Source organism: Quercus robur, chromosome 5 (assembly GCF_932294415.1).
Source record: "Quercus robur chromosome 5, dhQueRobu3.1, whole genome shotgun sequence".
Lineage (NCBI taxonomy): Eukaryota > Viridiplantae > Streptophyta > Magnoliopsida > Fagales > Fagaceae > Quercus > Quercus robur.
This window is the reverse complement of record NC_065538.1, coordinates 19,315,348-19,330,458: the sequence shown is the minus strand read 5'-3', so window position 1 is coordinate 19,330,458 and position 15,111 is coordinate 19,315,348. Positions and strand designations below refer to the sequence as shown.

Genomic DNA, 15,111 nt, shown 5'->3' with positions numbered 1-15,111 from the left:
TTTTCTTTTCCATTTAGTACTACTGCTTTGGCTATTCTTTTTCTGCCTATTTATCAGACTTTTAATTGGATTTGAATTTGAGAAACAAAAGGCAAAATGTGCCGTTGGAAGGTTCAAACTTCTTTTTGGAATGTTCAAAATTTCATTGTCATCACAAATGCAATATTTACACCGTTGCAATGTTTTCAAATGTTGTGGTTTCTTATGACAACATCACGTGTGAAGACAAACTTGAATGAGATGCATCATGTTACTGAATGCCAAATGGGAGTAAATTTCCGGGAGACAAAACAACACTGAGCTTTCTTCCCAAAAATTGCGGCATTTGGGATTTTCATACATGTGGAAAAAAAAGAGAGAACAAAGTTGAAAGGTTTTAAATGTGGTGACGTCTTGTGATTCTATCCTATGTTCTGACAAATGAATGATATATGCATCATTTTCCTGAATTCTAATTAGGAATAAATTCCCAGGGGCCAGGAGAAAGAATAAGAATAAGAACGAAAAAAAAAAAAAAAAAAAAAAAAAACAAAGGGACTAATGCAACATGAGAGTGTTGTAAGGGTTAGAGTACGATTAGACCTAAATTACCATAAGTACGCGAGGTGAAAGATGATAACGTTAAATGGGGCATTTTTATTTATTTTTTTATTTTATATTATATCATAACATATCATATACTATATAATAAAAATTTGTCTAGAAGTTGTGGTTGCACCTAGTGGTTTAACCAAATTATAGCAATATTTCAGACACAAATAATTGTTTAGAAAGAGACAACAATTTATTTGTTTTTATCAATTTCTTTAGGTCAAAAATAATTTTTTAGATATAGACAACAACTAATTTGTTTTTATTAATTTCTTTAGGTAAAATAACAATAAGTATTTTAATAAAACATGTAACATGCATATAAGTTTTAGTTGATAGAGATAACAACTTATTTGTTTTTATTAATTTCTTTAGATAAAGTAACAATAAGTATTTTAACAAAACACGCAACATGCATTTTAGATAAAATAAAAATATTTGTTTTAATAAAATATGCAACATGCATCTAAATTTCAGTTGATAGGGTTAAAATCTTATTTGTTCTTATAATTTTTTTTTTTTTTTTTAAATGAAGGAACAAAAAATGTTTTAACAAAACATGCAACATGTATTTAAGTTTCAGTTGATAGAATCAAAAACTTATATGTTCTTATCAATTTTTATTTTTAAAAAAATAATAAAGGAACAATAAGTGTTTTAACATAACATGTAACATATATCTAAGTTTCAATTGATAGAGACAACAACTTATTTGTTCTTATTAATTTCTTTTGATAAAGTAACAATAAGTGTTTTAACAAAATATTTAACATGCATATAAATTTTAGAAATTTAAATCGTACTCCAACTAAAAATATATTATCAAAATTTTAGAACTCATATATATTCACTAATGGTCTTTCCATAAAATCTCTTTTACACCCCAAGATTTTGTTTATTTATTTATTTTTTGAGTTGCATCAAATGCATATGTACTTGTATTGGAATGATATACATGTTGTATAGATTCATAGGTGTTGATAAATTTATATGATTCTCTCTCTCTCTCCCTCTAACAATGTTTTTCCTAATAAACAACTACTCTCATTAATTATTAAATTAATTTTTATTAATTGTTAGGATATATTTCCTCAAATTAAGGGATAAAATTAACAATTGTATCATTTAAATTCTATTCAAACTAATAGTATATTATAATTTTTTTGACTTCTTTCCCTTAAAAAAAAAAAAAAAAATTCTAAACTGAAATCTAGAATACCACACAACACCCCACACTTTTTTCCCCTCAAGTTGCATCTTACGTTTTATTAATTATTTAAAAAATTATTTTATTAATTGTTAGGATATATTTCCTTGAATCAATGGATTAGATTTAATTATAATTTAAGTTAGTTAAAACTTTATCATCTAAGTTTCAATAATTTAATCATATTTCAATGTCATTACAATTATTTTCATTATTAACTTTTTGTTGTATTATTTCATTATATTTTAACTCTCTTTGATACCATCGCACACCCTTGGTGCGATGATCACTCCACAAGTATAAGTGTTTGTGGGGTGTGGGGGGTAAGGGTCGGGGTTTAAGTCTCCAAGAGGGAGCTTCACACACATATACACTTAGATTAGGTTAGAGTAGAATTCTATCTTGTAAAAAAAAAAAAAAAACTCTCTTTGATTAATTTTGTACATATTTGTGTTTTTTTTTTATATTGCTAGTATCAATTTTATACTGAGATCCTATTTAATATTAAATTAATTTTTATATTATTCTTATTTCTTTTTCTAATATAAAATTCATATCCAATATTTTCTGGTAGACATTCAAAGCTAAAAATTATTTATAAGTAAAATAAAAACCATCTACTATATAAAATTATACAGTAGAACAATAGAATCTAATATAACCACCAAATAGCCTCAATCTACCCGAACAAAGACAAATTCACCATATAACTCGATGAAGTAATGCTAACCAAAGCAAGATAAAGTTTATGCAGAGAAAATTTTTTATCAAAAAGAGATGACAATTTATTATCTTTTAAAAATAAATGAGTTTTATTAAGCAAAATGTTGCATGGGTGGGGCGGGGTGGGGTAGACGGGCTAAGACAAGTAAAACTTGTCCCAACCATGTCACCTCTTAAGGGCAAGAAAAATCAACGTAGAATAGAGCAATATAGTACTAATCAAATGAGGCAGGAATTTTTGCCATTCCTATAAAAATGAGGTGAATCGTGTCTTATATCAAGTCCCTCTACTTGGAAATAACTTGCTGTTGAGTTAACAATTTCAAATTAAAATCTTCCATTCCATAAGAAAAGATACTTTGAATGTTTCATCTTCAAATTCTTTACAAATTTATTCATCTCAAGAAGAGAAACTCAGGAGTTCTTCAAATCAATATTAATCTTAATTGATTTAAGATATCAATCAAGCGACGACATATATATGATGATATTGAAAAATTTAAATCCAATAAAATCAGCGCATTTTGATGCATAGTTTGTCATCAAAATCAACTGTATACTTGGACATTGTGTTATACGTTCACCTTAAAATTTGGTACTGTATTGCTCTCAATAGGATGTTTATGCATATACTCGGATACCCTTATCCATTCTTGAAGAATTTGATTGCTATCTTGAATAAGACAATGAAACTTTATAAGAAGTTGAAATCTTTTTCTTTGGTGGGAAATTAGATCAATTTGTCAAGATATTAAAAAAAAAAAAAAATGACTATTAGTAGAGCAATCATCAAGGATATAAATTCTTTTAGGGTCACAACAAAAATTCACGACATATACACCGCAATTTTGACTTACACCCCGCACTTTAGATCATCAAGGTAGACAAATTGCGGTGTGTTTTGAAATTGTTGCGAGCCTAGCTTTATTGGGAGGTCATAGATTCAAATATTATAGTATCTAATAAATAAAAAAAACCCAGTACACTCAGCGTGGTCTTTTGCTACATATGTTGGTTTTTTTTTTTTTTTTTGGGTGTTATTTGAGAAGAGCATAGGATGATTAGTAGTTGGGTTCTCTTGACTTTGTTATATCTTATGAAAAAAAAATAAAAACACAAAAAATTTATTGCACGATAACTTCACTAACACTAGGATGGTACTCAATATTTTAGACCATTTCAAGGATGGATTGTTGTTAAACTGTTACAACAGCTTCCATGACCCTCTTAATTTTATGTTATCTATAATCCATATTGCTGTAAAGTAGTATTCCAGAAGTTTTAAACTCTTGACTTGTGCAGTTGTACCATGATTTTGGTCTTTCAACACTTATCTTATATATGTTACCTAATAATAATAATCAAGTATTGATTTATTTTTTAATTTATCTAGATAGTTGGTTAATTGTTTAATTTTCATCCAAGCCTTTCTATCAATTAATAACTTAACAAAGAATTAGTTTACTTGTTTCAATCAAATAAGTTATGATGTTCTATAACATTTCCACACTACTAGTTATTTGTTTTTACCAGCCGATTTCAATTCCCATGTGTTTCTTGTCAAAATGAAATGGTTTAAAAGTATGCGTAATAATTAAGTATGATTATCATAGGGAGGAGTTTCAAGTAAATGTCTTTACCTAGCAATAAAAAAAAAGGACAAGTTAAAATCACTAGAAGTTAAGATAATTAAAGTCAAGGGATTTTTAAGCTTTAAAAACAGTATTGTTTTGTATGAAGCAAATAAGGCCTCGTCAGCAAGCTGAGCTGACATACATAGGCTACTTCAAGCTTATGTTTCTACCCAAGATGCATGTATATCATATATGTAATTCAACGGCTATTTTTTAGACTTTTCCTTTTTCATTACAAATTTTTGTTTTAAAATGATATCACATTCTCCACTAAGAATTATATTAATCATATTGTATAAAGTCAATCTGTGCAGTATGCACCAGGAAAACTCAACTTTTGTGGGACTAAATAATTGATGAAGCTTAAAAGGTTTGGAATTAATTACCTATACAGCAATATAAGTCAAATGGCATAAAAAAATTTCACAATTACTGGAAAGAATATTGTTTTGATGGTTAATATATAAAAGTATTGCTAGTGATGAGTTAATGCGAAAATAACCTTACTTTAATCACAGTTTACTATTTTAATAAGTTGTAAAAAAAATATATATATATATTTTGAGAAAAAGTTGTGTGATTAATGTTTGTTAGTTAAGTTGAATCCAAGATACTATTACTTAGATTAGGGAAAACCATAAAAGAAAAAGAAGGAAGATTTCATTTAGATTAGCCCATTGTTTAATTCAGTGCTCTTAGTGCTTGGTCCAATTTACCATATTTCAAAACCAAGAAATTTTTTTTTTTTTGATCTACCTACTCTCACAAGTCACAAGCTTTATGCTAGTTGCTAACATAAAAGAAAGACAAATTCTCCAAACTGAAGTTATTGTGGGCTAATTCCTAACCACATATAGGCAGGGCTTGGCTCATCATCCATCAATGTCAAGAACCCCTTAGCCCTAAATTGGGGTTTACGTATTGGAGACATTGGCATCAATTTTAATTTTTGATGGAAGCAATTTATGAAAATGACATTTGCTAAAGACTTTAGTTGGATGAAAATGACTTATATATGCTACAGGGTCAATTTACAGACTCACAGTACCTCTCTGTAGCTTTAATTTGCAGCAAAAAGGAATAACTAAACGAGTTAAATATATCTGTCCTATTTGTGGTTTGATACTGTTTCATTTCATTGATACCCATGAGTTTTAATTTTTCTAATCTTACTTATGGTAGAATCTGTTTGTTCTAATCAACTAATTCTATCTATTTACTGCTAAAAGCATCAATGAAAATCAGTCACACGAAAATAATTGAATTATATGCCTGGGATCAATGTGGCGAGAGAGAGAGAGATGCAGTTGAGTGAGTAATGAGTATGTAAGATTAGGTGAATATAGTGTGGTTTTAACACATCACTCGTCAATCTAATCTAATTTAAAAAATTTGATGTAACACAATCTCTTCCACTTAATGTTTTTTTTTGAAGTTTTCTATTTTATAATACAAAAATATTAGTTAAGTTACAATTAATTAAGTCTACTTGTAATCACTTATATAGCGGGAATAAACTTAAATCAACATATAAATTTAAACAATTTAAAGTATCACAAAGTATTTAATAAAAATAATTAGATACCACATGAGATACAAATACAATTAGAAAAATTGAAAATTTGCTAAGAATTTTATAATTTAGTGTCATAACATGTTCTTTTTTTATCGGATGAACTATAGTTCGAATCTTTATTTCCCTATTATTATAACTATTGAATTATAAAACAAAATTAAAAAGTTAAAAAGCATTTCTATTAAACCGAGGGTGTAGGTGTATATTTATGCTAATTAAACAATAATATGCTCTAAAAAGCTTGGCGGTGAATTTCCCTTTTTCTTCACTTTGTTGGATTCCATTTACTCATTCCAAAATATCCTTAAATGCTTAATTCCAACTAATATGAGTTAATGTCCGGTTAGATAAAATTTTTTTACTGAAAGCTCTTTTTTTGAGAAGTTTTTTCTACTGAAAGCTTTTTTGCTTTCAATAGAAACTTAACTTAATCCTTAGTTCCAAGTTCCAATTAATATGAGTTAGTGTCTATTTGTATACAAGTTTTTACTATAAATTTATTTCATTATTTGCTGAAAAATGATTAAAACATAATTGTATATAGAAAAAAAAAATAAAGATATAAAAATTGACATAAGCAAAAGCTAAAAGAATCAATTAATCTTTTTACTTATTCGAGCCATATTTTAAATCACATCTTTAGCAATCACTTAAGCTAAGAAGATTGTAGAATTAATCTACAATTATTTTATTTAAATTTCAACTATTGACTATTTGAATAACGTGGATGTAAAAGACCAAATTAAGCAAAATAAAAAACACAATGTGTGTATTTTTTTTTTTGGGAATAAAAAATAGTAGAAGGATAATGTTGATGTTTTGATGGTTCAATATTTGATGAGGTGGGATTTGAATTCTGAATTTCTTTGTAAAAATTGCTAAGAGTTAATAAATGATATATAAGATTCTTGGTATAATATTAATGTTGTTCCTTAAGATATTAATTACCTCTAAGTTGTTATGGTTTTTTATTTTTTAATTTTTAATTTTTTTTTACCATGCTTTGTTATAAATTTCCATCTTCGTCGCTATCATATCATTTACTAAAATTTGTTAGGAATATAAGATTGGCGCAACAATGGAGTCCACAAAAATGGGATGGCAAATACTGCCTTAAAATCATTGCATCGACCTCATCATGGTACAACCCATCTTTTTGTTCTTTTTAGCTGCTTAGCTACCATTGCCAATGATGCCATGGCCAACTACCAATGCTGCACGCAATTTTGTGTGTATGATTTCGATTTGAACAGTGTGGATATAGGACCAAAAAATGGGTATGGGCAAAAGAAAAAAAAGTCTGCATGTTTATCATAAAAGAATATACTCCTTATAGTGTTAGTTTGAATTGCATTGAAAAAGTTTTCCAGTGCATTTGCGTTTTAAATAATGAGTCCCGTGCACTGTTCACAGGACCCACAAATACGAAATTTAGCAAAATTTTCATTAAAACTGGGTTCTACGACACTATTTACACATTTAAAAATTATTTTTTTATAGTGTTTTCAGTTTTTAGCAATAGTCGGTATCCAAATAGACCCATATATTACCATCACATTTACATGTACAAGCAGTTACTTTTTAAGTAATTTTACCATTCTAATCACTTTTCTCCATCTTCGTGATTATATATCATCTGCAATATAGGTATATAACATATATTGCAGTCACTACAATGGCACCACCACCTCGTCCTTCAGCCTTGTATTCATCGTTGTCAATCACCATGTGATGATGATGATGCACGTTGCTTTGTACGTGTATCATTCACAAAATTACCATCTTGGTGGTAAAGTTTAAATCAACCAAATTACATTCTCAAGCGAATTGCACTCTCGTTTGTTGTTTCAAAGGAAGTGCATATGGAGTGTATAATAACGAGTGTATAACAAGATTTTCTCATATATCTATCATGCCAAGTTAAGTAAACTTAGAGGAGAACTTAAATTTGAATTGCCCTAGCTATCCCACTTGTTAGGAAAAAATAACCAACTTGAATTTAGAAAGAAATGAAAACAATAACTAAGTCTTTCTTTCATCATTAACTATCATAATCATGCATTAGATAGAATATATAAAAAAGAACTTATCTATCTTCCTTATTAAAAAAAAAAAAAAAAGACTTAGCTATCTTGACTTTGTAGAGTCAGTAGATAATTAAGTTTCTAAAAAGTAGCTAGATCCTAGAATAATGGAACCGTATGAAAGTTCAATTGGGAGTTATATACTTATATTTGCCTAGAACTTGAAAAAGTTAATTGATTAGATATACTTATTCATTCATAATTCACGCAAGCTCCAATTAATGGAGGTCAATAACTTGGGTTCAGTTAAAAAAAAAAAAAAAAAACTTGGGTTCAAACTTCACAGTAAGAAAGAACCTTCAACCTAGAACATAAAATTTTAAAAAGGAAATATTTTATATTATTTTTGAAAATGAACGAGGAGAATCGTTGGAGATGTATAATAGAATTATATATAATTGTATTATTCTGGTCCAAAAGAAAAGAAAAGGAAAAAAAAAAAAAACTTGACAGCTGGTTAATCCCACACCTTTCAAGTGATATGCTCTCCACTCTCCAGAGATTCAATTCGTACAAATTTAAATTTTCTATAAATCTGCTATAGCTGGACGTTCTTTCCACTAATTTGGATGAACAATAGAAAAATATATTCATCAAAGTTGAAATTGAATTTTTGATTTCTAATTTGATAACTCTTTCCTTGCATGAGTTGCATCAACACGTTACCATATATATATGATATCATACATGTTGAGTTTTTCCCTATATAATTAATTAATTATCAATAGAAGCTAACGATATTGAAGAAATGTCAACTTTCAAGTTTCAAACAAAGCCAACAAGGGTGGTATTTCTAACTCAAAAGATTTTGATATAATTAGAAAGATTTTCAACTTGACTTTTTAGTAAGTTGATTAGTATAAAAATCAATTAATTAGTACTATAAGACAATTTCTTTTTTTTTTTTTTTTTATTTTACTCTCTAGGCCTCGACTCTGAGGAAACAAGAGCCGCAGTTTAAATAGCACTTTCACATGTACACATCAAATGAAAATATCCATGGTGATGTCCCAATGGCTTTAAGTTGATATAAAACAAAACAAAATAATAATAATAATAATTTAAATATTAATAAAATAAAAAAAAGGAAAGCATTGAAGGAGGAATGACACGATGTAAGTTAGGTAACCAATACCAATAACCAAATACCGTACGAAGAAATAAATAACACCCATGTGCTTTTTTTTTTAGGGCATGGTCCTAGCTAGAAGGGTCACATGACTCGTAAGTAATGCTGTGCTTTTTATGGCACGGTTGACATTGAAGGAGGTAGTGAGTTGGGTTTACAGTATGAGTTTGTAGTACAAGGAGTACGAGTACTACACTACTACTTCTAACTGATTTACACAAAGTTTTGCTCAATTTTGTGGAAGTAGCATTATTTTTAGTCAATTCTCAATCTCACCAAGAAATGATGATTTATTTATTTTTTTATTTTTTTGCTGAATTGATGATTTACACTTTGATATATAATTTTTTATGTTTTTAAATCAAATGAAATATAAGTTTCGATAATATATCTGCACAACCAATTCGGATTTGCAAACCTACAAAAAGAAGTTAAAAAAAAAAAAAAAAAAAAAAAAAAAAAAAAAAAAAAAAAAAGTTGAAGGACCCACCGGAGGGAAGCCTTGCTGGAGAGTTTTTGATGCCTAAGTCAGTAGAGAGAGAGAGAGAGAGAGAGTATTTATGTGAACCTTTTGTTTGATGTAGAGCTCTCTTTTTTAAGGACATACATGAGGTCCCTAATGCGAGAGCTTTGTAACTCGCATTTCCAAGAAAGGGTTCAATTATCCTATTTACCAATAATTGGAAAAAGAATGAAGCATATTGCCATCATCTTGAAGTTATCTTCAAGAGATTTCTCTCTATAATAATTTGCTGTGTGTGAGAAGAGGGGGACTGTACATGTCAAAATGAATAGTCAAATACTCGAAGAAGTTTTCGTTGTTTGTCAGGAAAAAAAAAAAAAAAAAAAATGAAGCCCCAAATAAAATCCCCATTAGTAGTCTTCCACCAATTTAGCATATAAATATTCACTCTCAAGTGAGTCAATATTAAGTATGCTCGAGCGAGATAGCCATAAATTGGTTTTTAATTTCCCCATCATGTTGAGCATGCTGTGCACAATCTCATATGCATAGGTTGCTGAGTAAGTTCAATAACCCAGCTAGTTTCGTTGATGATCAACTAGAGAGAGCTTTTGTTGAGCACCAAAAATCCTCATCTCTCATTTTATTTTTGGTTATTGATCTTGGTGCCTTCCCTTAAATTCTTTTATAGTGAATGTTTTACGGGACTGTCTTTGTGTATTCGAAGTGGTTTTTCACTCCGTTGCTAATATATTATTTATTTATTGATTTGGTATATGCATAACTATTGTAATATATATATATATATATATATTTTTTTTTTTTACAATTAGTGTGATTAAATTATCAAATCTGATAATTCCATATGTTCTAATCTTAATTTTTTACCATTGTATCTTATTGATTCTTCTTGTTTCCTATTTATAGTTCATGGTCATCTTTGAGCTAAAAAAGATAATTGAAAAAATGCATTGAGGTCTACTGTTTAGAAAAACAAATCTTCACACATCTTATTTTTTATTATCAAGTTCCATGTTATATGCTAAGAGTCTTATAATTTTACTAGTTGACACTTCTTGATATTTTCATCAAAACATTCAAAATTCAAAAATCGTTTCTCAAGAGTTAAAAAAAAAAAGAAAAAAAAAAGGCTTCATATTATATATGTTATGATAGTTCATGCGTTCTAACTTCTAACAAGTACCGTGGGGTCTTCTTTGAAAGGATTTCTCCACATAATTAATTAGTTAAAAGGAGTGGACTATATAGAAACACCCAATTAATCATATTAAAAATGGGCAACGTGACAACTTAGTGCACGAGTAGTATTTCATATATAAAATCATTCTTAATTAGTGCACAAGTATAAAATTCTCTTATATTTACGATGCAGTCATTCATGGCGATGCCAAACCCCACAGAAAAAATCCCAATAATTATCCTATTTTAATTTTGAATGATTCATATTCTAATAATCAAATTTGCTTTTATTGAATACTCAGATGGGTATATAATCAACTAATTATCCGTCTCATCATGGCAGATCACCCCATTGGTTGTTTGCTGTTGATTGGCTGAGGTCAATCTCAATAAATTCTACTAATTGAGGTCCAACGGAATTGGCTGATATGGTAGTTAAGAGGTTTTATCAACTTTAGAGTTGGAACCAGCTCATTGTAGGCCTCTGCTATTTGGACAAGATTGTTGCTTCCTTGCAAATTGCATTATGAATTGCTAGGTTCCTGTTATCATTGCCATTTTGCTGTTTTGGATTCATTACAGAACCTGAAAATTTCTACACCTTCAAATGATAATTGATAAATGAGAAACAATATGGACCCGTTTCTCCATTTTTGTTTTTTTTTGTTTTGTGTAGTGGGCTACACTTATAAAAATACATTTCAATCGTATAATTATGGTCTGCACATTTATACTAATGTACAAATTGGAGATGGGACCGTTCCAGAGATTATTTTTTTCTTCATGCTACCTGCTCTAGTTCAGCTTCCTATATTGATATCAATTAGCAAAGGTTAACTTCAACTTTGTCCCCCTTTCTGTGTGTGTTTTCCATATAGTAGGATTACTTCTTGTCCTTTATTTGTTTATTTATTATTATCTTGGAGTAAAAATTTGTCCATTATTATAAAAGGTTGACTAGAAACAATTTCATATGGAAAATGCAGTATATATTGGGACTAGTTTTTTGCAAATACTAAAAGAGAGATTGGAATCATCTAGAGTTTATACTTAATTTGTAGGATAACCCTATGATATACAGTTCTTAAAATCTTAATCATAATTGTTAAATGATAATGTGACATAATCTAAATCACTCGTTTAACACAAAAACTTTACCCTTAAAAAACAACCTAGAAGATCTTAAGATATATCGATGATTTGAACTTTGAAAACTTTATCTATCTAGCCAACCATATATCCATGGTAGAATGGGCCCCTTCAATTTTAAGTCTTTGACACAACTCACAAGGGTTGCTGAAATCAACTCCAAATTAATTAATGTGAAGTTCTGAACAAAGCAATAGGCATCACATCTACGTGTAATTGACCCTACATCTCTCTCTCTCTCTCTCTCAGCCTTTGAATAGGATGGTTGAACCCTGAAACTATAGGTGGGGAGGATGCTATTTGCTCATAAGGCTTTGAATATTTAGTTTGGGTACAAACTTGTATTACCATTTACTATACAACTATTGCTTCGGAATCTGCATTGAAAATTTGGAAGAAGAAATGTTTAATGTTAGATATCATACAAAATTTATTACATAGAATTTATAAGTAATTATCAAAAACAAACAATTCAAATGTTCATTTATCATGGTTGAAGTCTATTAATCACATCCATTGCAACTTTACTTTATAAGAAACATGCATATGTAGTAGTTTTAGTATTTTCTAAAGAGAAATATGAAAGCTACTACAAATTTTAGCATAAAATACTTATAAACTGTTGTAACAAGAATTGGATTGGTGTTACATTGTTAACATAATAAAGAATATTTTAATCGCTATTTTTTATAATTTAAATAAAATATATGAGATAAGTCAGACGTAAGAAGCGCCTATGGCCTAATGGATAAGGCGCCTGACTTCTAATCAGGCGATTGTGGGTTCGAGTCCCACTGGGCGTGCGCGTATTATCTTTTATTGAACCAAATGTCCGCACTTTTTTGCTTATGGATTTTGTTCTTCAACTGCTACATTTACTATGCTAACTACACAAATTCCTGCTTGCTTCTCTGGCTTTTCCTCAACATTTATTTTACAAGGAACCTCTGAAATTTTGCCTCGTTTTTTTTTCCCCTTTCTCTATATTGGAGCTTTCCTTGACTTTTTAGATTTCGTGTTGGTGAGGAAAGAACGGTGGAGGTTTGGTAAGAACATAACTCAAACATTTATGTAGGGAATTTTCCAAGCAAGAAGATATATAAATGTACGATACTCACTTTAAATTGACCATATTCATGCTTCAAATTCAGGCTAGTATTACAAAGTAATTGGAAAGCGTAAATGATCTAAAGACTAAAAGTCTGTGGCCTGCCTATTCCCTAGAGTATCTATCATCATATTATTGTTTTGCATGTTATATGGTGGAAGGAGTAGGACTATAGTATGGATATTGTTTGGTCCCTATCTAACATCATGTCCTTAAAATTGACACTAATTGACCTTTAGCTCTCGTCTTTATATGCTTTGTCATAGCAGAGGGTAATGCATATGATACCCCCACATTAAATTGATCATAGTGAAGCTCTATATATATAGCCTAGCTAGTACGTATTATAATATAGTATGCAAATTTGAGAGCGTATTTGATCCACGGTTCTGGCCTCTGCATAGTCTCTGGAGTATTGGACATAATTATTGTTCTACACGTTCAATGGTCAGTGTCTATACTCTATAGGGATATTTGGTCCCTAACCTCACCTTTAAATTGACCCTATTTAATACGTTTTGGCTCTAACTCTTGGCTGTATATGCTTAGCACAGTTGGCTCTGTGACTGTGACCCAGTTATAACTTAAGCCTAGATTGATTGAGCAAGAAGTTTTCAATAAAGAGAATTGGCTTTATTGTTCATGCATGCAATAATTTAAAAAAGAAAAAAAGAAAAGAAAAAAGAGAGAGCCCTTCAAATTTGATAACTCGCTTCACTTGCCATATTACGTACGTCCTGAACTAGGAAAGTGAAAAAACAAAATGAAAACAAGAACAAGAACAAGAACAAAAGCTGTCTATATAAATTATTTTTTAGTTCAACAAAAGCAAAGCACTTTCGTTCGAGAAGCCAACGGAGAAACTTTGGCGTCCCCCATTGAAAATGTTGACACTTGTAAATGTCATTTTCCGCATGGTTCATGCTCTAACTAAGGCTAGAAACTTTGGTGTCCCCCATTGAAAATGTTGGCACCTGTAAATGTCATTTTCCACATGGTTCTTGCTCTACCTAAGGCTATTTTTTTTAACTTCTTGAACCATTTTTTTAATTCGACACGTTGGGTAAGACATTTTCTCCAACAATTTTTACAAGATTTTGTTTCTTTTGTCAATGATATGTTCCATCTGCACATAAAAGACTCGTTGCTTTCTAGAACAATGCCCTATATAGAGATGGGAGAGTTTGCAGCTATGGCGCTATCACATCAAATGCAAAGTTCTTAGCTTCTATGGTCCTTTTTTAGGATAGAAAATGTCTCAAGTGAAAAGAGAGGTCCTTATAATAATCTATCGTAAGTTTTGAGATATCATTAGTATTACAAATACGTGAAGTAAATTAACTAGTAGGTGAGGTGTTCAATCAAAATTTGTCTCATATCAATTTTTCCTTTTAGTTGGGTTTTTTTTTTTTTTTTTTTTTTTTTTTGGGTATGAGAGAGAGAGAGAGAGAGAGAGTTTTTCATGTCAATTTGTATCTGACTTTACGACACAAGGCCTATTTTGGACCATTATGATTGTCTCAAGATATACTTCACAAAAGAAAAAATTGATTTGTAGAATATATAAGAACCATATTGTGCAACAACTCATCATGACATTGATAATACTCTCTTTTGCATCTTAAAATTGAGTTAACTACTCATTTGAATTTTAACCACTGATGATTAAGAGACAGATAGTGATTGATATGGAAAACCTAAATGGCCTAATGATTGTGATGATGTTTAAAAATTGAATTAAATGAAGGAAAGCTAGCAAACAAGCTTCAATTATTCATAATTAGTTTTACACTTTTTACTCACGAAAAGAAGAAAACTACGGAGGACTACAGGAGCTTTTGAAAATTAAAGAATGAAAACAAATTCTGCGAACGTGTAATGTCCTTCAGAAAGCAATTTTATATAACCTTTTTGATTGATTAATCTTATGATTCCCAAAAGATATATAGTGCGTTTAAAATACAAATCTAGTCATGTGACTTTAAATTGTGTGTGAGTGACAAAATTTATTTGTTTCCTTATATAGAAAATAATAGTGAATGCTATGATGTCATGGTGAAGTGGAAAATGCGTGTGAAGAAAATTTTATATATTAGTTTTTTTAATAAACAAGAAAAATATATGGTTATGATTAAAACAAAATAAAGAAAAAATGAAAGATATAAACTAGCTAGGAACCAAAAAATAGGTAAGGATTTGTTTAAGAAATTAACAAGTAATGATCTCTTTCTCAAAAAAGAAAAAAGA

The 15,111-nt window shown here is 29.5% G+C and overlaps 1 non-coding gene across 1 annotated transcript; it reads left to right on the top strand.

Moving 5' to 3' along the window:
• Positions 1 to 12,486: 12,486 nt before the first annotated feature.
• On the top strand, positions 12,487 to 12,559 carry TRNAR-UCU (transfer RNA arginine (anticodon UCU)). The gene has a single exon. It is a non-coding gene; the product is annotated as a tRNA-Arg (tRNA).
• The last annotated feature ends 2,552 nt before the right edge of the window (positions 12,560 to 15,111 follow it).